At 46.9% G+C, this 25,113-nt stretch overlaps 1 protein-coding gene and 1 long non-coding RNA gene across 4 annotated transcripts in view; one reads left to right on the forward strand and one right to left on the reverse strand.

Moving 5' to 3' along the window:
• Nucleotides 1-3,442: 3,442 nt before the first annotated feature.
• LOC114107258 (uncharacterized) lies at nt 3,443-9,971 on the reverse strand. Of its 2 annotated transcripts, none has more exons than XR_003585313.3 (3): nt 9,865-9,971; nt 4,280-4,752; nt 3,443-4,133 (listed from the first exon to the last, which is right to left on the reverse strand). It is a non-coding gene; the product is annotated as an uncharacterized lncRNA (long non-coding RNA). The 2 variants fall into 2 exon arrangements; XR_003585314.3 differs by lacking the exon at nt 9,865-9,971 and adding an exon at nt 6,388-6,717.
• The window catches only part of Tcf20 (transcription factor 20), a 91,190-nt gene continuing 75,387 nt past the window's right edge, over nt 9,311-25,113 (forward strand). For both annotated transcript variants that reach the window (XM_027954659.2, XM_027954660.2), the window contains exon 1: nt 9,311-9,622. The gene's annotated coding sequence lies outside the window, so the exon portion shown is untranslated. The remainder of the gene's footprint in view (nt 9,623-25,113) is intronic.

A 25,113-nucleotide genomic window follows, 5' to 3' on the forward strand; every position in this document is an offset into this window, starting at 1 on the left:
AGCATAGAGGACCAAGGAATAGGGGCCAAGGTGATTTGGCCCCAAGCTGTATGGCCCTAGGCACATCACCTGCCCTCTTGGAGTCTTGGTGTCCTAGGCTAATAGTAGCACCCATATCACAGGGCTGTGGAAAAGGTGACATGAGTTAAATTCTTAGCACTCAGCCCAGAGCATGGCTCCTAGGGGGCACTTGATAGGAAGCTTAGCTGGGCAGGGTGGTGCACACCTGTAATCCCAGCTGCTTGGGAGGCTGAGGCAGGAGGATCACAAGTTCAAGGCTAGCCTTGGCAACTTAGTAAGACCCTGTCCCAAAATATAAAAAAGGCTAGGGGTGTAGCACAGATGCTCAGTGGTAGAGCACCCCAGAGTTCAATCCCGTGCCTCCCCAACACAAACACAACGTTGTTAGCTTAAGAAAAGGCAGCCTCGCACAGGGAAGCCTCAGCACCTAGTATCTGTGGGCCAATGCCATAGTCCCTCCATGCCTCAGGTTCCTGGCTGTAAAATGGGATGATTATTGTGCTGGTGGTAATAATAGTTCAGATTTTAGAAGCCATTACTGAGTTGGGCAGGCAGTGTCCAGCCACCTATCTTAGCTTGTTTAACTGCTTTCCCTGCTTTGAGCTATGTGTGAGCAGGGTGGGGCCCTGGGCATCCCGGAGCTGAAAGTATGCAGGAAAAGAGGCCCAGGGAGTTGGTATTTTCCGGATGAGGCTAAACCTGTGCCTTTGGTTAGTGTGGGCAAGACCAGTGGATGGTGGAGGACTGGAGAGTCTTGAGGGCCAGTAGGGCCCACCCACCACTGCAGATGAGTCGTGGGGCCAGGCACCCCTCATACATGGCAGAGTCACTGACACACCCAGCCCTCAAGCATGTTTTAGTTACCATCCTGGACCTCAGTTTCCCTGTACATATAATGGGGACTTGGGTCTGTCCACCTCTTAGGTCCCTTGCTGCTCTAAGGGGTGGTGATGCTCCTGTTGCTGAATGTCTTAGACGGTGTCCACAAAGGTGGGGTGGTGTCGTCAGCCCACTGGTTTTCCTCCCTCCCGCACTGCAGGCAGCCTGCAGAGGGGCCCCTCACGGTGCTCTCCCAGCCCCACTAGCATGGCACCTAGGCTGGGGTGGGGACCCAGAGGGTTTGGCAGCAGGGTGGTCCTCAGGGGGCATCCTGAGGGCCCTGGGCCATCCAGTACCTTGTCATGTACTGCATGCTGGGAATACCCAGGTGCGGGTGTCTGCAGGGAGCCTCGTGCAGCCGGCAGCTAATTGCACGAGGACCCGGCAGTTCACTCCCTCCCCAGCATTACCATCTTGGATCCAGCTCACCCCTGCCCCACCCACTGCTCTGGGGTAGGTGATTGGGGGTGCCCTTCCCTGAGCCTGGGGCTCTTGAGGCGAACAATTCCACCTCTTGGGGCACCTAATAGAAATGGCCTTTAGCGCAAGGTGGTAAAGTGTGTGGGATGCAGCCCCCCCCACGGGTGACGTCAGTGTCCCTACTGTACAGACGAAAAAGCTGAGGGCCCCAGAGCTTAGGGAGTTTGTTCAAGGTTCTTTTCACACCCAACCTGAGCAGGTTATAAAGGTGGGAGCCCAGAGGCCACCACGGGAGGAGGGGACTGGGGAGACACAAAACTTGGGCTGAGGTGGCACCGTACAGGTGTTGCTGCTGTTTGAAAATGGAAGGAGCAGTCATCAGGCGTGGGGGCTACCCCACTTGGCATGTCCTTGAGGAGTATAAGCCACCGTTCCTCTGACCACGGTGTTTCTGCCCACCTGCACTTGGCCAGTGCATGGGGTTGCCTCCGGGCACTCCGGGGGTTGGAATCCCAGGCTGAGTACTCCCTGGGCTGAGCTTGGTTCTCTGCCTGTGTTTGGGGACCACCACTGCAGTCGCCTCACAGCATCCTGAGAAGGACGGGGTTAACGTGGCTAATGTGCTCAGCACTGCCCAGCACGTGGGAAAGCTACCGGAATATTCTCCCTTGTGGTTCTCTCAAGCCAGTTCAGATTCTCCTCGTTCACCCACTATACTGAGCACCTGCAGTATGCCAACCCAAGCCCAGGGAGCTTCCTCTGGTGCCTGGGCTAAGCCACCAGGCTTGGGCGGGGGGCTGAGCGTGTGAGGAAGAACAGCCTCTGAGCCTCTGAGAATCGGTGTGTTAGCTCCCACTGCTGGCCTGACAGACATCTGATGAAATATGTCACTCTAAAACAGTTTAAAAGAAATTTCTGGAAAACTCTCTTAATCCCACAGAGACCATACACAGCCAGAACTTAGGCTGTGTGCTAGTCTTGGCTTTTGCATGCCTTGCTAGGACCTTCCATTTCAGAGCTTCAGTTTCCTCATCTGTAAAATGGACCTGTAACTGTCCCGCCCCCCCCCCACCCCCCCAGGGCAGACTCTGTGGGAATTGCATGTGAAATGCATGTTGTGTGCCTGGAAGCTTCTGCTCCTCCTTGCTTACAACTGTGAAATCTTTTGGTTTTGTTTCTGGTCTTTCACGTGATGACCATGGGCAGGTCCTGTGTGGTGTCATGCTGTGCGCTGACTGCATGTGGACATCAATGCTATGTCAGCTCTGCTCCCAAGGCCTCCCTGAGTTGGGGCTTCACTAAAACCCTGAACTTTGTAACTTATGGAGAACATGAAAGGCCTCCTCAGGCTGCCTTGTCCCCGGGGGTGAGGGTAGTTCTGGTTCAGGCTCATCCTGTCCATTAGTTCATTACAGAGGGTTTTTGGACAGCTCCCTGGGCTGGGCACTGGGCTGGCTGGTGGGGATAAGGCCCGTTGACCAGAGGTTAGCCCTGCTCTGGAGAGCTCATGCCTGTGACCCTATCGACTTGGAAAGTTGAGGCAGGAGGATCAAGGCCAGTTTGGACACCTAATAAAACAATTTCAAAAGAGCTGGGGAATGTAGCTTGATGATAGGGTGCTTGCCTATAGATGCCTGAGGCCATGGGTCGGTCTCTCTCTCTCTCTCTCTCTCTCACACACACACACACACACACACACACATACACAGAGTCCAGGAGGAAGGATGCAAAAACACCCCAATGAACAGCTGACTGGGGTGCAGGAGTGGCTTGACACAGCATCTGGGCTTCCCAGAAGGTCAGCCACAGGGCAGCAGGCAAGATGGCTTAGAAATTAATATTGGCTTGAGTCCTCTGCTCAGAATCCATGGATCCTCCTTCTGGCCTGGGATGAAGTCCCAGAGCCCCTATGGCCTGCTCCTCCCTGCTCCAGCAGCATCTCCAGTTCCTCTTTTCTCTTATTACTCTGGCCTCTTTCCCTTTTATGGAGACTTACTTGCTCCTTCCTGCCTCAGGGCCTTTGCCCATGCAGTGCTTCTGCCAGGCACTCTCTTCTAACCTCATTGTGTAGCCCCGTGGGTCATAAGTACAAGGACCACCAGGTCCAATGCCTGACATGTAATAAAGGCTCAGTGAGGGTTTATTGAGTAAATGAATGAGTACACAGGCAGGGCTTCATGGGGAAGGTGGCATTTGAGTAAGATTTGAAAGAGGGTAGCTTTTATCTGTAAAGAAAAGGAAAGGACATTTCTCCCTGGGGACAGGCAGGCTCGGGACAGGAACAGTCTGTTTAGTTGGGCAGAGACAGTCTGAGAGGCAGGAGTGAAGGTGGGAAAGGTGAGCTGAGCCAGATGAGGGCTTTGCCTTCCAAGACAGGAACAAACGTGAATTCCGTGAATTCTGGAGTCACTCGTTACCCACTGAAAACCACTGATCCAGGGAGAGTAAGGTCAAAGCTGGTTTGGGGTGGAAATGAGTCGGCTGCAGGGATGGATGGGCTGGGAAAAGAGGCTGTAGTCAAGGACTGGCTGAGGGTTGGAGGAGCCCCCACTCCTGCTGTGCTGGTCTTGAGGCAGGGCACACCTGCTTTGGCGGTTATCCCCAGGAGCTGGCGGGGAGACAGGCATCGATGAGGATCCTCAGTGGTGGGGCTCCTTCCAGAAGACAGGTGCCTTTTTAAGCACAGCAGGGTGGCTATCCTGAGTCCCTGGAGGGAGCGAGAGAGGAGGGAGCATGGGCATCCCTGTCTCTCAGCTCCCGCTGTCAGAGAAGGCAGCATCTAGGGCCACACCACACCTGCATCCTGGGCCAGCCTGTGGCAGAAAATAAGCAGAAACAGTTCTGTCAATGCTCAGGAACAACCTCCCCCTGAGCCTCTGTAGGGAGGCAGCAACCATGGTCAAGAGTGGAGAATCCAGGGACAAGGACCTAAGGGTAAAACCACTTAATAGCTGCGTACCTTTAGGCATCTTAGCAACTCTGACCTCCAGTTTCTCCAGCTGTGTTCTGGGGGCTGCTCCTGTCATTGTGAAGGTTGAGGTTAAATGACATATCTGGAGCCCCAAGCACAGGGGACACTGGAGGCTTAGGAAGTCGTGGCCATTATCATGGTTGGGTTTTTTCTCCACGATTTGAAATCTTAGCAGGAAGCTTGGGTTTCAGGCTTAAAAATGAAGAGCATGTCAACAAAACAGGATGGAACAAAGTCTTTTCCCAGCATGCCTCAGCATGTGGCACTGCCTTCCTGTGGAGCCCAGACAATGATGTGGCTAAAAGTCTTGTGCTTTCAAGCAGAAATAATCCCAATGGAAAGGAACCTCCCTATTGTTATCTCATGATAAAGTGAAGATGCAGGGGCTCTGCAGCCCACTAGCCTGTGTTCGGATTCCAGCTCTGATTCCTCCTCACTGCTCCGTGCCTCAGTCTCCTCATCTGCAAAATGAAGCAAGAACGTTAAGACAAATACCTCCACTTGTTAGATTTTTTACTAGAATTAAATGGGTTAATGCAGGTGAAGTGTTTAGCATGTGACTTTGCCACTACTATTGTGACACCATTTCATCTTTAACTCTTTATAGTGTTCTGAGCAACTTGGAGGTTCTGGGGCCAAAAGTCTGAGTTCAAATTTCAGTTCTGCCTTTTGCTAGCTGTGTAACTTGGGATGGATCTATTAACCTCTCTGTGCACCCATTCCCTGCTCTGTACAATGAAGACAATGATCTCTGCCTCAAAGCTTGCTGTGAGCCAGTGAGTGGCATCACCCAGATGGGGGACCTGACTTCCTGGCAGCACCAGGCCCTTCCCCCACAATCTCAATTTACAGATGAAGCAATTGAAGCTCAGAGCCATTGAATGATTGACTGAAAATGACACATTAGTGAGACCAGGCTGGTCCCCAGCTCAGTGACCTGTGTTGGCACCACCATGCCAGCAGCTGCTCAGGGAGAGTCCAGCTACCAGGCAGTGAGTGTCCAGGGGTGGAGGGTGACTTCCCCTGCTGCCTGGCTGCAGAGGTCTCCAGTTTCTCAGGTCTGCTCACCGGGGGAGGCTGAGGCACAGTGGCCACTATCTGTGAGGCAGGCCAGGTCCTCCAGGTATGGGGCCTGAGAGTCCAGCCCCCAGGCTGCCCCATCTCCAGGCCTGAACACATCACTGAGGGGAGAGACTGGGGCTGACCCTGCTGTATTCTGGCATCTCTTTCCCTGTCCACCTGCTGCCCATGTCCATGCCCATCTTGCCTGTGTTTACTGAGTGTTAGGGAGCTCATGGTGAAGAGATGGCTCTGGAGGACTGGGTTCTAGCCCTGCTAGGCTTCTTCCAAGCCATGTGACTCAGGAACAGTTACTTAAACTCCCTGCACTCAGAGGTCTCATCTGTAAAATGGGGTGTGACATCAGTACCAACCTCGTCAGGTTGTTACAAACATTAACTGGGGTGATAAAGGGAAATCTGTCCAGCACCCAGTTCTTAGTCAGCTTGGAGTTCCCTGCTCTGTATTGTCATCATAAACATGTCATTTTGTGGACACAGTGCCCTACCCTGCATAGGAGGCCTCACACCAGACAAAGAGGTATCTCTGCCTTACAAATCCTCACAGTCTAGTAGGAGAGTTGGACGTGCACCAAGCGCGCAGGGTGATCAGTGGGAGCCACATCTTTGGCTCTGGAGAGCAGATGGAGGGGCAAGTTGATGAACAGAGGTCATCATGATACCTATGAAACATTCATGCTCAAGTGTGTCACAGATACAAGACCTTTCAGGGTTCTGCACTGGGTACAGCCCTCCTGGGCATAGCTGCTGGCTGTTGCCCACTATCTAATCTTGGCATTCCCTGGCCCTGTTTGGACACCCCTACCCCCAGCATTAGAGTCTCCTCTGACCCCTCACCCCCCATTCAGGGCTGGGAGCTTCACAAACTGCAGGTGCTGGGGTGGAATGAGGGGGTGCCCACAAAGCTCCACACCAGGCCACCCCTGCACTTTACCAGGGATAGTGTCTGGCTTGGGACAGGCCCAGCAGGATGCTGTGTGGAGTGTTCTCTGTTAACCAGAGACTTCTGTGAGTTACCTTCTGGAAGACTGAAAGCGGAGCCCCGGGCTCAGGCCTGAGAAGCAGGGCTTCCAGGCTTCCCTCTTGGTGTGCTGGGGTTGTGAGCAGCTGGCCCCTCCCAAGGGGAAGGAGATCCAGGGCTGGTGAAGGATCAAGGTGAGGGCTGTTTGCATGCTCAAGAGCCAGTGAGTGAGAGGAAGGACATCAGCCTGCTGCCTAAGGCACCAACACCCCGGCTCACTTCGCACAAGTCACTGATCTGCAGAGCAGGGCCAGTCTACTCAATCAATCGGTGCTGACAGATGGTAGCGGAATCAGTGACCTAGAGGCAGAAGGCTCCATTTGTAATCCCGGAGTGGCCCAGGCGCCTGGAGGAGGGCAGAGGAGTTTGTAATAAAAGGAGTGACATGGGTTTCCAAAAGTCATCTTTGAGCCAGAGGAGGAGGGAAAGGATTAATTTTGCTTCTGGAATTGATACTGATTCAAGTTCAATAAGAATTTTTTTTTTTTTTTTTTTTAAGTGGACTGGGTTAGTAGCAGGGGGACAAAAGAACAGCTGATCTACTGTCTTTTCCTTAAAGAGTACACAGTCTGAAGGAAAACCAGGATCCATACATTTGAAACAACAAAAGAACAGAGATACTTATGTGACCAAAGAGGAAATTATTGAGCTTCTGATACTGTAGGACCCTGGGAGTAACTTAACCCCTCTGAGCCTCAGTTGGCTCCTGTGTCACATTGTGTCCACATCATGCAACTGTAGCTACTGTTAATATGTGCCTGGTACTGTACTGAATTCTTTATGCAAATCTCTTTGGAGTCCCATAGTACCTATGTGTGAATAATAATATCCCCATCTTACAGGTGAAAAAACCAACATTCAGAGAGGTGAAGTAACCACCTAGCATAAGAGTAACACATTTCTGTCTGTTGTCCATGATGCCTGTGCATATCCTCCCAATGATACCAAAAGGGAAAGTCACTAGAGGCCAGAAGACTTGGCTTGAACTGGGTAGTTTCCAGGTAGAAGTCATCTAGGCAGTGTCCAGCAGGGTCTAAAAGTGGGGCCAGGGTCGATCTCAGGAGGCAGGAATGCCCAAGAGCCTGGACCCAGCAATCTGTTGCATTCTTTCTTGAATAGGGCTCTGTTGAAGCCTGTCTCCTATCCTCATCCCCTAACCCTTAGACCAATGAGTGAAGGAGGGATGATGGGGCTGAGGAAAGGGGCTTCCCTTTTCCTTGTGAATTCTCTCAAGCCGAGGGTGCCCCCAACATGGTTTTTAGGAAGCTCCTCTGCTTCTCCTATTTTTGTTCAGAAGGCGTGAGCCTGCTGAGTCCTGTTACTTTTGCTTCTGCAGCCCTGACCCAGGCTGAAGCCAGGCATTGCTCTTTTTAAAGTCATTGTGCCTGAGAATTTGAAAATGAAACTCACAGACGAACAATGGGAACAGCCAGAGGGAAGGGCCTGGTGGCCTGTTCAGCTTTGCCCCGGAAGAGTTTGGCACCCTGCCTGGCATGCAGGAGATATTGGGAATCAAATCCCCAGGAATAGTCCTGACCTGCATTGGAGCCGTCCCCCACTTTGACAGGTTGGACAGAAGCCAGGGGAAATCACTGCTTTCCCCAACCACATCCTGCCAGGGTGCCCAGAACTACTCCAGGCCCTCCCTGGGTGGCCTGAGGCAAAGCAAAGCATTAACTGCTCTGGCCAAATGGGGTGAAAGGTGAAAGGGTAAATCCTGGCCTCAGGGAGCTAAGTAGCTCAAATATAGTGAGGTACCCCAGGCCTCATCTGCTGCCAGAAGCACTTCTCCAGTCCTAATGCACTTTGAAGTGGGGCTGCTTCAGGACAGGGAGCCACATACTTCCCTAACATCTACAACAGATATTGGCCTAAAAATCAGCTATTTTAGCTCACATTAGGGTCATCTAATTCAAACTCTCCTCCTTCCCATTATACCATTAGGAGACAGAGGCAAAGTAGAGAGAATTTGGCCAGGTCACTGGGCCAGTATGAGGCAGGCTACAAATACTCCAAACACATCCCATCCTTATTGGCCTCGCTTTGTTAGAAGGTCCCATGGCACCACCATGCACACGGTGGTTTTCTACAACAGATTTTCTTAGTGGAAAAAAAAAAAACGTCAAGCCCTTCTTTTGCTCTATAAACACATCAGGTTTTCAAAGAAGGATGGGCAGGGGCTAAGGTAGAGGCACTGCAAGTCTCCCGAGTCTGTCGTGGACGCTGGGTCCAGCCTGCCAGACACTGCAGCTTCTCAATGCCGCAGCTGGAGAAGTCAACTGGCATTTGTGGAGCGTCTGGTAAGGTAGGTAGCCCGGTCTCCCTCCTCCTGCCCCTCGCTTTTACTGCGGAGGAAAAAGAGGCTCAGAAGGAGCAAGTCCAAAGAAACTAGGCGCCATGGAGCTGAGGCAAGAGAACCAGGCCGGCCTGGCACGGCCTTGGGCTCCCCAGGGCCAAGGGTGCTTGGCTGGCAGGACCCGCCCGACTACACCGTTGCGGGGAGGAGACCCGGCCCTCGCCCGCGGCCTTCCCCGGGCGGCTGAAAGGCGCGACTCTGGCACTGGAGGCTACAGGGAACTCCAGAAATCCCAGTGAGATTCCAGGCCACCAACTCCCCAGAAAGTTGGCTCCCGGCCACCCCGAAGAGGGCCCCGGGCGGGCGGCGTGCTGCGCTCAGCAGCGTTAGAGCCCACCCCACGCGACCCTGGCCACCCCGCTAGAGTGTCGGCGGCCTCCGCGCGGCGCGCGCTGGCCTCGACGCCGCCGCACGCGGGTGGGCACGCGCGCGCCGGCCCCGCCCCCTGCGCCCCGCCCCCGCCGCGCGCCCCGCCCCGCCGCGCGCTCGCCCGCCCGCCCGCGCGCCGCGGCCCGGAGCTTCCCTATTGGCCGCGCGCCGTCACCTGACGCTCTGTTATTTCCTGTGTGTTGGGAGAATGGAGAGAAAAAACCCCGAGCCGAGCCGCTTTCGGCCCCTGCGAGGCGGCCGCGGCCTCCGCCGGGGGAGCCCACCCTGAGGCGTGCCCGACCGAGGAGCGAGCGAGCGAGCGCGCGGGCCGGAGCGAGCCTCGAGGGGCTGCGGCCCCGGCCCGCCCCGCCGCCGGCCCGGGCGTCCGAGCTGGAGGCGGCAGAGGCACCCCCACCCCCACCCCGCGCAGCGCCGCCCGCCACCGCCGCTCCCTCCCCTCCCGCCCCCGGCGGAGGCCGAGGGACGGGGCGGGGGGGCTCCCGCAGGTAACCGCCGCCCGGGCCGGGGGAGGGGTCAGCCCGGGGCGGGCCGAGCTGTCTGCCCTCGCGGCCGGCGCAGGGCTCCTTGCCTGGCTGGACCTGGGAGAGGGAGCCCCCGGAGTCCGCGCCGGGGCCGGGGGTGATGAGGGCACTGTCCCGGCCCGGGACTGCGGGGAACTGGGCCCGGCCTAGCCCGGGGCGAGGGGTCGGGCGGCGCCGGGACAGCCCGAGGGTGCGGGGAGGAGTACCTGCTCGTCGCGGCCTTGGGTGCAAAAGCGGCGGGTGTGAACGGGCGGCTCCGGGGGGCTGCGGGGTGCGCGCCACAGCCGGGGCCCGCGACCGTCCCGGGGGGACCCGAGGCGCTTCGCTGCGGGCCGGAGGCGAGGCCGGCGGGGCGGAGGGCCGGGCGGGGAGGGGCCGCGCGGGAGGGAGCCGCGCCGGGGCGCCCGGGAGTCGGAGCGCGGGCCGCGGCCCTGGAACACCTGAAGCCATGTGGACGCGGCTGCTGCTCGCCTGCTGGCGGCGGAGGGCAGGTACCCGCCGGGGCGCGAGCTTCGGGCGCAGGACACACTTCCTGTGGCTCTCCCGGCTCCGCCGCCGCGGGCTCTGCGAGCGGGATCGTTCGCGGACCTGCGGCTTGAGCGCCTCATCCCTCCTCTCGGGGCCGAGCGGTGGTCGAGGGCGAGTTGCCGACCCGCTCGGGCTGCGGCGGGAGGTGGAACGTCGGGGGTGCGCCGCGGTGGGAGTGGAATTCGGTGCGTTGGGGGGGCGGTGGCGAGGAGCGGCCGCCCTCCTGGGTCTGTGGGTGGGGGCTTCGGCTCTGTCTCTATCCTTCCCTGTGGTTTGCCCTTAGGGGACAGGTCAAAATTAGTATCTCTCCCTTTCCTCTGCTTTCCTTTGCCCTAGGAGATTAGATGACTCTGGTAAATGCTGTAAAATGGATGGAATTTTTGAGCTATTGTCTAACTGGCTGATCTTTGGATGATAATTGGACCCTTATGTTAACAGCCTCAGTGAAGAGTGAAGAGTTTTATAAAACATCCTCACGTGGGGTGGCAGCTTGGTGAATGCGAAACCACTGAATTCCCACCTGGGAGACCAGGACTCTGCTTCCAGCTTTATCACCAAATAAACTGCTACCCAGGGCAAGTGACCGCCCCTCCCAAGGCCCCCTGTTTCCCCATTCGTTGAATGCCTCGGTTGGCGTTATTTCGTTTTGTTTTGGGGGCTTGCCTGTTTTGTGCTTTCATTTGGCCATAGGTAACTTTTCGAGAAATACTAGCTCTACCTAACCTGGCTTTGAAAAAACCGGCCCTTTAGCTTCCAGCCTCTTTTCCACCAGAGCGTAAAAGTTGGCCAGGGTAGGCTTTCCTCAAATCCCAGGTGCTGTTCTGTGCTTCAGAACAGAAACTGTACAGTATTGTTATTCTCTTCTATGCCAAGTCCGCCTTATATATTTTTTCTTTATGAAAGAGTTTTCAGAAAAAAAATTCAGAGTATGTTTGAATACTTTGCAAGTGTGGCTAGTGTGCAACAGGGGCTTTGTATGTTCGAAGATCTTTCTTTGCTGGGGATTGTAGAGACATCTTATTTAAAGTTCTTTCAGTGGGACATTTGGCTAGCTTTTGAAATTTCCAGCTTTGGTATTCTCAGTCGGGGTGAAGTAGACATCCATAAAAATCTCCTGTGAAATGGTAGGCTAGAGGAATTAACTGTCACCTCAGGGTGCACTAATTATTTGCATCCCCGATTTATCCCTTAATGGTAGCAAGATGCCGCCTCACAGATGCTGAAGAACCCCAATTAGTTTCACTTATTTTATGGTGTGTGAGGGCCTTAGGCCATGCTTTTGACTGGTAAGTACTTCTAGACCAACCTCAGAATTTGGTCTTGCTTGTCTTAAATTTTTAGTGATACTTGAGGGACATGTACTTAATGTGGTGTAATATGCCTTTCTTAGATTCACTTTTTTACTCAGTCCGCATGGTTTCCAGAAGGATCTTAGGGTGGTTGGAAGCTGTGCTCATAATGACACTTTTGGAGATGGGTTGGTAGAGGTTTTCTTTTATGCTAACATCAGGCTTATCATATAGTCACTTTTTTTTATGGTTACACAGACGAATTATTTGAAATTTTACAAATAAGCAATTATTAGGATTTGAATTATGACTGTGTGCAGTTTAAACCAACCTTAGTTACTAGTTACTCAAACCCTAGGTTTAAACAACCATAGTTACTCAAAATTATAAGTACTTATCACATTCCCATGTATATATTATGTTCGCTTAAAACTTATAGGGGAAAATTATAAAACTTATTCCACTGAGGTAATTTGTGTGTATGTGAGAGAAGGCTGCTAAATTTAAGTAAACTGTTAGGAGACTTGAACTTTTAGGTTTCGTAACCTTAGCGGTATACCTTTTTCTTAATGATATAAAATAAAAGGGAATATAGTTGGCATGATCACATCTGTTTTGACCAGAAAATTAGAATTAGGCTCTTGGTAAGTTCAGCATCTTCATATAGATAGAAAAGGATATTAACAGTTGTATTTTAAAAAAAAAAAAAAAAAAAAAAAAAAAACACAAAACTGCCAGGTGTGGTGGTGCATGCTTATAATTCCAGTGATTCGGGAGGTTGAGGCAGGAGGATCACAGGTATGAGGCCAGCCTCAGCAACAAAATTAAAGACCCTGTCTCAAAATAAAAAAATTGAAAAGGGATGGACATGTTGCTCTGTGTTAAAGCACCCCTTGGTTCAGTCCCCAGTACAAAACCAAATCAAAACAAATTCCACAAACACATATGCTAGGCTCTGTCCAAGATTTTTGTTGTATTTGTTTTTGTTTGATTTTTTTGGTACTGGGGACTTGAACCTAGAGGTGCTTTACCACTGAGCCACATCCCCAGCCCCTCAGGGTCTCACTAAGTTGTTTATTTACAGTCTTGCTTAGTCACTGAGGCTGACCTCAAACTTGTGGATCTTCTACCTCAGCCTCTCAAGTCCTTGGGATTACAGGCATGCGCCAGCCATGCTTGGCTGCATGTTCAAGGTATTTTGAATTGTCTTACAATGGCCATCCAACAGACCTGAGAAGTACTTCAACTTTCCTTTTCCTCAAAGATTATAGAGTCAGGGAGAGTCAGGGTCTGGATGGAGCCCTCCTCTTGGCTTCAAAGCCTGTACCAGGTCTGTTACAGTTCACTGCCTGTTCAAGGCAAAAATCAGCTAGTGGTAGATGTGGTCCTGGAATCTTTATCTTCCTGTTGCCCGCCCCCCCCTCTTTTTTTTAAAGCTGTGATGAACCTGAAACCTGGACTTGGGCAAAATACTGGAAAGCATGATTTTGTGACTGCTTTTACTTTTGTGGCCCCTGGGAATTTTCTGAACTTTCACTTTCCCTCTACCTGGCCAGTTTGGCCCGTGTGCCTGAGATTTAATCTGTAAGAGGTTTCTTTTTCATACCCAATTCTTCCATTCTGTCTTGAGCTGAAAACTATATACAACTCAAAGAATTATATAGTACATAAAATGCTGTCTGTCTTCCTGTTAGTGGTTTACAATGCACAGGAATCACATTGTGGCTGCTCTTACTTTGACCAGATGGGTCTTGATACATATATTTACAAAAGACAGTCCTTTCCTCAGTATGACTTAAGCACAGTTCCTCTTGGGGGCTTTGTGTTCATGGCACTTTAGCAATCATCACATCTACCTGGGGCTTCCCATCATTTTATTAGGCTCATGAATGTCCTGCCTCTTACACCCCCCTGCTGGGAATGGAACTGAGGGCCTCATGCATACTACACACGTACTCTACCACTGAGCTACATCCTGAGTATTAAAGTCCTTTAATACCCATAGTACCTTCAGTATGGGTGAAAAGGTTCTCATGACAACAAACACAGGACTCTGGACAGTAGAACTATGCTGGTGTTGCAGGTGGTGTGCACCACTCATCAGGAAGATGCACTATATAACATAAGTTGTTAGTATGTCTGTGGCTTATTATCTGAGGCATCTTTATGTAGAAAACATCTTTAAGGAAGAGAAAACATTAGCTATTGGGGGAAATATCCTCCTTGCAGTATGCACATCTAGGTTCTATAGGAAAGGGTACCTGTTCTATGGAACACTTGAATATTAGCCCAGTGGGAAGATGATTTCCATGTTTGAATGTCACATCCCTGAATTAAGGTCCTTCTGTGTATGTTCTGATTTTCAGTAACCAGTGCTTATAGGCACTGCTGTAAGCATGGAAGATGCAGTGGTGGACAAGATAGAGGAGTCTGCTCTGCAGATGGACTGCAGACATTAAATATGTAAGAATTTCAGGTGGTAATAATAGCTGTGAAGAGAGTTTAAAAACAAAATAAGAAGACGTAGAGACGCAGTACTACTTCAGAGGGTTCTCAAAGATGTTCCTTGTTCTGAAGGTTTTTCTGCCAGCAGGGCAGTCAAATTTGGTCTGTGGGATGAAGGAGAACAGAATTAAAGTAAATAATTTGCTTGCCTGAACCTCTAGAGAAGGTAATCTGAAGGATGGAAGTGAGCTGGTAGAAGTTTTCCCTCTGTTTATGTCTTCATGTTTGTGGATAGGGACCTGGTCAGAAGAGCTTCAGGGAGATCACTAGTGGTACCTTGTAAAGGCTAGGAACAAAGAATGTTGTCTGTTTTTTTACTTAATTGTCCTGATTTTTAAAAATGCAGAGATGTTATAAAATTGGTGAGTATTAAGCAAGGTAGGAAACATCCTTTGGGTGTGTTTATAGTTCTTTTTGGAAGAATTGAATTGGAATATTACAATCATTGTATTTTGTTAAAGCTACACGTGAAGCCAGTAAACACTAGTCACTTCTGTATTTAGGACATTTTGCTAGGTATTGCTTAAAATAGAGGATCCCAAGTGACTGAGTGGAACTTGAGTGGAAGGATGTTGATGGAAGCACGGGTAACTCTGTGCAGAGGCTCTGGTAGTATAGGTCAGACAGAGTTCATATCCCATTGCTAGAAGGGTTCATCCTTTGTCTTTCCTGGCCAGCTGGCATCCAGCATGCCTTCTCCCACCCTTTCCATACTCTGATTACAACATTTTAAAGCTGGGGACACCAAAGAAACTATCTACTCTAACCCTTTGGCTTTACAACTCAGAAAATCTGACACCAGGAGGGTGGTGACTTTCTCAAAGACATGCAGTGTTTCACTGACAGGATCAAGGATAGGACCCTGTTCTTCACGAGCTAGGTCAGTGTTCTTTCTGCTGCAATCCAGGCTCTCATCAGAGCACTGAAAGCTGACAGCGGCTCCTGAGTAGAAAAAGGAAGCCCTTGGGTTCTAATGTTCTTAGGAAATAAAAAAAGCCCATGTAGAAATTAAGGGAGAGTAGACACATCGATATAAAGCAGAGTGTGGACAGAGAAAATTGTGTCATTGTTATTTTTCACAAAGACCTGTAGTGGTGGCTTCCTAGCCCTAGTGGATTCTTTAGGTCCACAATGGATGGCATGGTCAGAGTCTATCTTTGTCATGTTCAGCATTAATTCTCAGTTAAAGTGAGGACTTCTAGATGTCAGGGCACCTTCTGAAATGTGGTTAAAATGAGTTCTAGAATTCAAAAGAATTAAGGTCCCAGTAGTTCTAAGTTCTTTTCCTTCCAAACCTCAGTTTCAGGGAAGCCTGAGTGTCATCTCTATAGTTAGATATGCTGTAAGTAAGGCTGGGCCAGGTGGTGCACACCTCTGGGGATGTAGCCCAATGATAGAGCTCCAGTGGGTATCCCAGTACAACAACAACAACAATGCCCTGAGTGTGAAGCATTGCTTTGGGAGCCTGGAGAGTGTTTACTGTGCCTGGCAAGAGTAGGGTTTTTGAGAAGTGCAGAGGTTCTTCACTAGGCATTTCCTTGACTCAGTGATGTGGTGGGCCAGTTACCTAGGGGCAGTTGGTGTGTCCCTTTGGTGGTAATGTTAGAGAGCACGCTTGCTGTAAAGAGTCCATGTGATGGGCACTTTGTGGAAGCATTTCAGGACATGGAAAGGAGGATGTGCACCCTCAATCTAGCTGCATCACTTCCTCACAGTGACTTTGGGCATTTCGTCTGAGCCATAAGTTTCCTCATCTGTAAAATGAAATTAAAGCAACCTTAGGCTATTAGGAAAAGGAATTAAAATGGCAAAGTATGTGCTGGAATGCATCGCTGGTGGGTGGTGCTCAGAATGGTCACTATCTGTTAGCAAGCATTCCATATTGTGCTGTGTTCCAGGATGCTGGACTAGAACTCATGGTACTTATTCATTCAGCTCTTTCTTGCTGATGCTATTGATTTTATATACTTAAATACCTGCCCAGTAGAGAAGGGCGAGTAAACAGGGTTATCAGAAGGGCTCTGACAGAATACAAGGTGCTGTATCAGGCAATAATCCTGACTTCAAAGGTCCCTGGAGGCTTCTCAGAGAAGGAGCTTGTGCTTCCTGTTGGTTGTCTTTTCTCACCTCAGTGCCTTGTTCCTTTTCTTTGTCTCAATCATTGGTATTCTCTGGACCCTCTGTTTTTGTTGTACTCTCTTCCTGGGTGATCTTGGGTAACCTTGTGCTGTCGTGATTCTCCAAAAGCTGATGATGTCCACTTTAATATCTTTAGCTAGACCTTTCTCAGCTTCTCCAATTCTTTCTTGTTATAGCTTCTTGGAATTCTCACCGGTGTCTTGAGCTTCTTCAAATCCCAAAGTGAACATTACTCACAAATTTCCCTCATCTGCTCCCTTCTCCATGAGTGGTGCAGCCACCTACCTAGTTTTTCAAATCAGATTCCTTCTTTTCTCTTACTACCCTCTAATTGTCCACCCAGTTATTGTCAGTGCTATCTCCAGTAAGACTTCCGTTTATTTTATTCCTACTGCCATTAGCTTCCTAGCTGCCCTCATCTACTGGAACACTGTGGTGGCCTCTTAACATGGCCTCCTTATTTCTGTTCACATCTGCCACTATTCAGCTTTTGCCAGAGCTGCCAAGAGTTTTCTGCCTCTCTCCTGCTTAAAATCCTTTAATGGTTTCCCATAGCACTTTGAAAAGAATCCAGGCTCCTTCTTGTGGTTCACAGGCCTTGAATAACCTGGCCCCTGCTACCTCTCTGATTGCTTCTTCTGCTTTTGCTTACTGTCCTCTGACTACAGTCACTTTCCTCTAGTTCCTTAAAGGTGCCGAGCTCTTTCCCACTTGAGGAACTTTATTCTTATATGCTGCTTTCTCTATCCAGAACACTGTAGGCAGCCCAGCCTTTTCTCATCCTTCAGGATGTTTGTTGAATGAATAAATAACCATGAGAAAGCAGCATCAGGGATGCGGTAAGAAAAAACAGTGTGCTTGGAGTGCATATACAGAGTTCTTTAAATCTCTTGTCTCTCTCTCTCTCTCTCTCTCTCTCTCTCTCTCTCTCTCTCTCTCTCTCTGTGTGTCTGGATTACTGAAGGAATGTGAATCTGGTTGTGGCATAAGTGAAGTTATTCAAGCAAAACACCTATCATTTAGGCAGCTGGAATTGAATATGCTGCTGATGGGAGTATGAAAGGATGTAACCACTTTGGAAAACTCTTTGGCAGTTTATTAAAAAGTTGGACATGTATCTACAATCTGGAAGTTTTTATTTTTAGCTATTAGAGGAAAAATGAAATTATTCTTAAGTGTGCTTTATATAAGAATGTTCATAGCAGTTGTATTCATAATAACCAAATAACTAGAAACAGCCCAGATGTCCATCAGCAGAATGGATAAACAAACTGACATGTGCATACAATGGAAGGTCACTCAACAATAAAAAGTAACAAACTACTGATACATGTAATAAAGATTGATCTCAGAAATATGCCAGTGAAGAGCCAGACACAAAAATAGTACATAATGGATGATCCTTACTTGAAAGACAGTCTAGAATAGGCAGAACTTAAGAACTTACCTATGCTGAGGTGGGAGGCTAGGTGGTGAGGGTGCCATGCACTGCAATAGAAAAACAGTGGCCAAAAGAAGATTGAAGTGGGGTATAAAGTGAATTTAGTTTTAGAACTTAAGTTTGAGATGCTTGTAAGGCAGCACATGGTTGAGCACAGATCTAACATTTAGGCAAAGTAACTGGACTGTAAATTATGACTTGGAGGTTCATACATATGTAATAATTCCAGCCTGGAGTGTATGAGGTGGCTCTAGGGTAAATAAGCAGCTTGACTGTGTACAGAAGTGGTTTCTTTCGTGTTTCCTGCCTGAGTGTTGGGCATCTCCAGTCAGTAATGGGGACTTACGTTGAAGCTAGAAGGTTTTGTAGTTTTGAACACCCTCCCTGCCAAGGAGTTATGTTATTGTTGCTAACAACTTACCTATGCTATGATGGAATGAGAGCCAAAGTGTGGGTAGGAAATGGTGCACTTGGTGGCAGGTTGGTGAGGACGGCTGTTGTGTGTGCTGGGAAGGTCCTGCTGAGGAACAGAGGGAGGCGGAGCTGGAAGTTTTGAAGAAATTGCTGTGGCAGCAGATGGAGCTGACTAAGGAAAAAAAATGGAGGAGGAAAGTAAAAAGTGGTTAAGATGAGTTTTCTACCTCCTGGGATTTTTAAAGAAACTGATCACCTTTAGGCGTTTTGTTTAGTTTGCCGTCTCTAAGACTGAGCTTTTCTTGTTCACTTCTGTATATTTAATGTCTACAGCAGTATTAGACACACCTGGGCCAGACCTGTTGACTTGAGTGAAGTTACTAAGGATGATGGTGATGGAATGAGAGCTGTCGACGGACTCAGTGATTTGGATTTCAGTGATTTGGACTCAGCTTCTTCTACTTGCATCTGGCAATCTCATACCCCACCCCCGGCTCCTCAATTCACACACCTGTCATCCCCATTCATTGTTAGACTGGTGACTTGTAACTTATTCTAGACCTTCATGTTTTATTTAACAAATACTTATATAGCATTTACTGTGCAGGTAGATGCAATGTGTTGTGTTGTCAGAATAGCAGAATAAGTGGGGAGTAGTCATCCCCTCAGTACTGGGCTGCCCCCAGATCTGCAGAGGCATCCTGGGGCTTGGGCAGCGTGTGAGGATCATCCTCTTCCCAGCTCCAGCTGGAATATCTCTTCTTGTATTATCTCTGGGTTATCTACATTAATTAATTAATTATTATTTTTACTGAAGTGTTTCAGAAAATACTTTCATATACTGTTTGACCAGGCTTTGAGGTCCTTCTGGTTAGAGCTGTTTTGCTTTATTTAAAAAAAAAAAAATATATATATATATATATATATATTTATTTATTTATTTTTTAGTTGTAGTTGGACACAATACCTTTATTTATTTTTATGTGATGCTGAGGATCAAACCCAGGGCCTTGCACATGCTAGGCAAGCGCTCTACCGCTGACCACAATCCCAGCCCATGTTTTGCTTTATTATTTTATTTTATTTTTAATTTTTTTTTTCAGTTTTGATGAACTCTTTTTTTTTTCCGTCTTGACAATGGTGATGAACTCTTATTCGTCAGTGCCTCACACATGCTAGTCAAGTGCTCTACCACTGAGCTACAAACCCAGCCCTCTACATTGCTTTATTTTATAGCCCCAGTATCTCTTTTGTTGCCTGTCAGTGCATTGAGAGTGAGGGTACCATTTTGCTTATGAGCCTCTTCTCTAGAATCCCCTACCCTCTGCCTGTCTTTAACCATATTAGTGCAGGTTGTATGTTACAATTGATACAGGAAATGTCTCTGTTGTACCATGCTTGTGTATTCTTAGATGGCCAACATGCTCTTTCACATAGTAGATATTAAAGTAATTTTGAATTTGGATTTTGTTGTAGAAAACTTGTGAAGTGTTCCTAAGAGCAACTGAAATCGATAAAGAGCCAAACACAGTGGTGCATACCTTAATCCCAGTGATTCTGGAGGTAGAGGAAGGAGGGTTGCAAATTTGAGGCCAGCCCCAGCAACTTAGTGAGACCCTGTCTCAAAATAAAAATGAAAAGGACTGGGATGTAGCTCCAAGGGAATATAAGCCAAAGAACTAAGTTAATTTATCCTCATAAAGTACTCTAAGCAATGAGTTGGTGGGAATCTTGGTCTTAGAGTATGTTAAAGAACAATAGTCAGTTGTTCCTCCACTCTGAAAAATAACAGCAGATGTCAGGGAGTATTGGTGATTTAGGTGAAGAAAATGGAGAACTCCTTGCCTCATAAGGAACACTGGGAATTTCTCCTGGAGAATTTTAGAAAAGCATAGACTTATTTGTGTTCAATAATTCCTACTTAATAGCAGGTATATAGGGAATATGCCCTCAAGATTCCAGCAAATGCTGGGTGTGGTGGTGCACACCTTAATCCCAGCAGCTCAGGAGGCTGAGGTAGGAGAATCCCAAGTTCAAAGCCAACCTCAGCAAGTTAGCAAGGTCCTGAACAATTTGTCAAGACCCTGTCTCTAAATAAAATATAAAAAAGGGCTGAGGATGTGGTTCAGTGGTTAAGCACCCATGGATTCAGTCCCTAGTACCAAAAAAAAAAAAAAAGAAAAGAAAAAGAAAAATCCAGCAAGATGATTCCTATAAACTCAACATGCACAATCAGTGTAAATGAACCTAAACAGATTTACAAGTACCTGTATATTCGTGAACAGACATGATGGAAAAAGTGTAGTTTACATTGAAATTAGTTCTCTCTGTGTATGTTTCCCCATTGATAAGAGTTTAAACATAATGGGTGGGGGCTTGGGTGATAGCTCAGTGGTAGAACACACATTCTCTTTCCTGGTTTGATCCCTGGCACCACAAAAAATTAATTAATGTAATAAAATAGGTAGATTTTTCATCTTGTGGTTGAAGACTTTGTAGAAGTAGATTTAAGTTATAGCATACACCATGGGAAATTTTTTGAAGAATGTTGTCATCTACATCAGTGATTAAATGTCTCTTAAACAGAACAAAACAAAAACACTATATTGACCAGCACATGTGCTAGAAGTTGGCTTCCCCTGAAGATAAGGGACACAGGCCATATGAAGCCTGTGGGAAGGAAACGCATCAGAGAAATAGAATATTTTGGTTCAACCAAGATTGCTAAGGAGGTACCATGCTATAGGCACAAGACAAACCAAAATTAAATATCTTCCCTTTCCCTAGAGTCAATGTCTGTGGGAGAATCAGTCAGAAAATTTACATTTGTAAAATCTTTAATGGATCTTGAGGCTATAACAGTGGTGTAGCCAGAGATGGAGTAGTAAAACCAGGAAAGAGTAAGAATATCAGAAGGCTGAAGAGGAGGGGACATTTGTGTAGGCCTTGAAGAATAGATGGGAGAGAGCCAGGTGGGAGGATGAAGGAAGGAGAATTCCAAGGATAGGTCCATCAAGAGCCAAGGGGGCTGGGGTTGTGGCTCAGTGGTAGAGCGCTTGCCTAGCATGTGTGAGGTACTGGGTTCCATTCTTGGCACCGCGTATAAATAAATAAAATAAAGGCCCATTGGCAACAAAAAATATTAAAAAAAAAAAAAGCCAAGACTCAAAAAAGTGTGTGACATATTGCATAGCCAAGTATGGGCTTTTGGGGTGGGGATTCTAAAGATGACAGGCAGTGGAGGTCAAAAGGGAACATGGCCCAAGTGGAGTGAGGTGAATAGCTTGGTGATAGGCTTTAAACCTGGACACTTGACTCTCATAAATGGAACGAAATTTTGTGAAGGGGGGTGTGACATTATAGTTGAGAGAAGGTTCTGACTGTGAGAAGGACTGGTGATGGAAAGGAAAGGGAGCGCTGGAACCAAACAAGGAACTGATGATCTTTGCCTCTTTCTAGTTTGGTTTTCCCATGCCCAAAGCCCTAATCTATATAAGAAGAATCTAAAATGTAGCAATTGGTTTAAATAAAATGGACTTCCAGGAAATTGGGGAGATCAGCTGCTTTGTTACCAAAACAGATGGATAGATATTCCCTAAACAATGTAGCATATTTACCAAAAGCTTCAATAGTATGTAACGAATAATCTTTATATAATAAAGATCAGGGTGATAGGCATTGTTCTAAACACTTGACAAATATTAACTCACTTAAAAAAAATAAGAGATAATGTTTTCTCTTTTTTCAGATGAGAAAACTGAATAGAAAAGGTTGAGTGACTAGATGAAGGCCACACCCAAGTAGGAGCAGAACCAGCATTTGGAATGGGGCACCCTGGCTTTGGACTCTGCCTTTAACCTGTACTTAGTGCAATTCTGTGTTTAATTTGAATGAACTGGAAAATAACTTGCTGAGTAAGTTTGTGGCCTTTTTGAAGGGGAAGAGTTTGTTTTTGGATTGTAGAAAGAGCAAAAGGGAGCCTAGAAGTGCCGTCCTAGGACCTGTCTGCAAGAACTTCAGCTGTAGGGGGCAAGTACTGTTCTGCTCCCCATGGTATACTCAGCATCTAACAGTCCTGGGTATGTAGTAGTGTTCAGCAAGTACCTTTTTTGCTGCTGTTGTTGTATATGGACACAATATCTTAATTTATTTATTTTTATGTGATGCTGAGGATTGAACCCAGTGCCTCACATGTGCTAGGCAAGCGCTCTACCACTGAGCCACAACCTCAGCCCTCAGTGAGTACTTTTTTTAAAAAAAAATTTTTAGTTGTAGTTGGACACAATATCTTTATTTTATTTATTTATTTTTATGTGGTGCTGAGGATTGAACCCAGGGCCTCACACATGCTAGGTGAGCGCTCTACTGCTGAGCCACAACCCCAGCCCTCAGTGAGTACTTTTTGAATGAAGCAATAAATGAAGTGGAATTTTGCTGCCAGCTCTTGAAGGAATGTGCCATTTTTTTCTCTTTGGTTCACTTTTCAGGATTCTTTTTGAATTAAAGAGTTCCGTGGGTTTTCTGGTTCTACTTAGTGTTTTCTGGTTTAAAAAAAAATTATTTTCAAAATCAAAATATTAGACTTTTAAGATTTCAACAGAAATCTTTATATAAATTAGATTTCTTTTATTGTTGCTTTTGGTTTTTCATATGCCTGTATTTAAGATGTATTGGAATTGAATTCCAATTATAATAGCTAACATTTGTATGTAGTCCTTTTTAGAGAAGTTTAATAAACATTTCTTAATAGATTCTATTGTTATTATTCAGTAGTATTCTTAATATTTGATACTGATCCATCTATATCTTGCTGAAGAAGCTTCCTTAGTGAGTGGTTCACTGGGAAATTCTCTTCCAGGAACCCAAAGATAATACAATTCAAGAAGTATCTCTGCTAATGTAAAGTCACAACCTTGATCATGTAGAAGTCATATATCTGATTTCATTAGCAAATTAATAGATGATGTAGGTTCCTAAGGAAGAATGGACTAATGTTTTCTGCTTTAGTTCATTCTGAATTAAGTCATACGAGAATAGGAAAATGGGAAATGTTGTTTTCAATCTATAAACCAATAGACTTAGCTCTTGTTTCTATTGTTGACTTGGTTTACCTTATTAGCCCTACTAAAATATATACCTCTTAATGTTTTTTGTGTCCAACATTGACTCTACTAAATTGGAAAAAAAATACTATTATATCAGTATTTTATTCTAGAGTTAAAAAATGATCATATGAAAAATTATTTTGCTGAAATAGTTATGAAAATGAATTGTATATGTTAAAATATTTCACAGTTGGGGCTGGGGATATAGCTCAGTAGGTAGAGTGCTTGCCTTGTATGCACATGGCCTTGGGTTCAGTCCCCAGCACCAAAAAAAAAATCACAGTTGTTCGCCTTGTGCTTTGGTTAAACCAGCTTGTAGAACCATCTTGTGTGTGGATGAAGGTGATTCCTTTTTTGGGGGGTGGGGATAAGGGGTTATTGGGGATTGAATCCAGGGGCACTCTACCACTGAGCCACATCCCCAGCCCTATTCTGTATTTTATTACAAGGTCTCAATGAATTGCTTAGCACCTTGCTTTTGCTGAGACTCTTGTCTCAGCCTCCTGAGCCACTGGGATTACAGGTGTGTGCTCCAGCCTTTTTTATCTCTTATTTTGAGAAAGGTTTTCACTAAGTTGCTGAAGATCTCCCGAAGTTGCTAAGGCTGGCCTCCAACTTAGAATCCTCTTGAGTCACTGGGATTACAGTTGTGTGCCACCATGCCCAGCATGAAGGTGATTCATTCATAATATTGTTTCACAAAATTTTTTCCAGTTTTCTCTTTGGAAGTGGTATGTCTCCCAGTTAGCCCTCTGTACTGGTAGATTCCATATCCACCGATTTAACCATGTTTTTAAAATCTACAAATTTTTTTTTTTTTTCCTAAGGCGTCTGCACTGAACATATATCAACATTTTTTCATATTATTCCCTAGAAAATACAGCATAACTACTATTTGCAAAGCATTTACATTGTGTTAGGTATTATAAGTAATCTAGGGATGATTTAAAGTATTCAGAGGGATCTGTGTTAATTATACAAATTCTACATCTTGTTATGTAAGGGACTTGAGCATTCATAGACTTTGGTATTTGTGGGGGTCCTGGAACTAATCCTCTGTACATACAAAGGGAGACCATATTTGTTTCAGATAGTTTATGCTAACTTCTATCTAGTATTAAACCACTAATGTAATAAATCAGTGGCTAATATTTATAGATCCCATACCAAGTGCCAGGCATAGTGTTTTTTATGTAATTTTTATAAAATAGCCCCATAACAAAGTCAATACATTATCTGTAAAATGGGGATTAAAGGAATAGATTTGGTAATTTAGGAGAGGTCACTCAGCCACAAGGTGATAGAGCCAGGGCTGGAACTCAGCTCTATGTGACTTCAAAACCTGTTTCTGGAGGCTGGGGAAATAGCCCAGTTGATAGAGTGCTTGCCTAGCATGCATGAAGCCCTGGGTTCAATCCCCAGCAGCAGCAGCAGCACCACCACCACCAACAAACCCTGTTTCTCCTTTTTAATGTAAAATGTGTAAAAATAAAAAAAATAAAAAATACACATCACATAACTGTTTGCTTTTGCCTGCACAGAAAGGTCTTCCCTCTCCTCTCTTCTTCTTCATAGCATTCTTCTGAGGTTTTTATCTGTTTCTGCCACTAAAATGTAGGCCCCATTGGATGAAAGCCTTGCCTTCTTTATTCTTGTTGCCCAGAGCAGTGCCTGGCACACAGTGGAAAATAACATATTTATTGTGAAGAATATGTACCATAAGCTGGGTGCAGTGGTGCACACCTGTAATGCCAGTGGCTTGGGAGACTGAGACAGGAGAATTGTGAGTTCAAGCCAGCTTCAGCAACTTCCAGGCACTAAGCAGCCCACTGAGACCCTATCTCTAAATGAAATACAAAATAGGGCGGGGGATGTGGCTCAGTGGTTGAGTACTCCTGGGTTCAATCTCCACCCCCACCCTGCCAAAAAAAAAAAAAAAGAATATGTACTGTAAGGTTATATCTTCTATAATATTAGCTTATAATCAGTTTCATAGGACTTTTTTTTTTTTTTTTGCTTTTAAGATAGTATTGG

This window comes from Marmota flaviventris, chromosome 3, assembly GCF_047511675.1.
Source record: "Marmota flaviventris isolate mMarFla1 chromosome 3, mMarFla1.hap1, whole genome shotgun sequence".
Taxonomy (NCBI): Eukaryota; Metazoa; Chordata; class Mammalia; order Rodentia; family Sciuridae; genus Marmota; species Marmota flaviventris.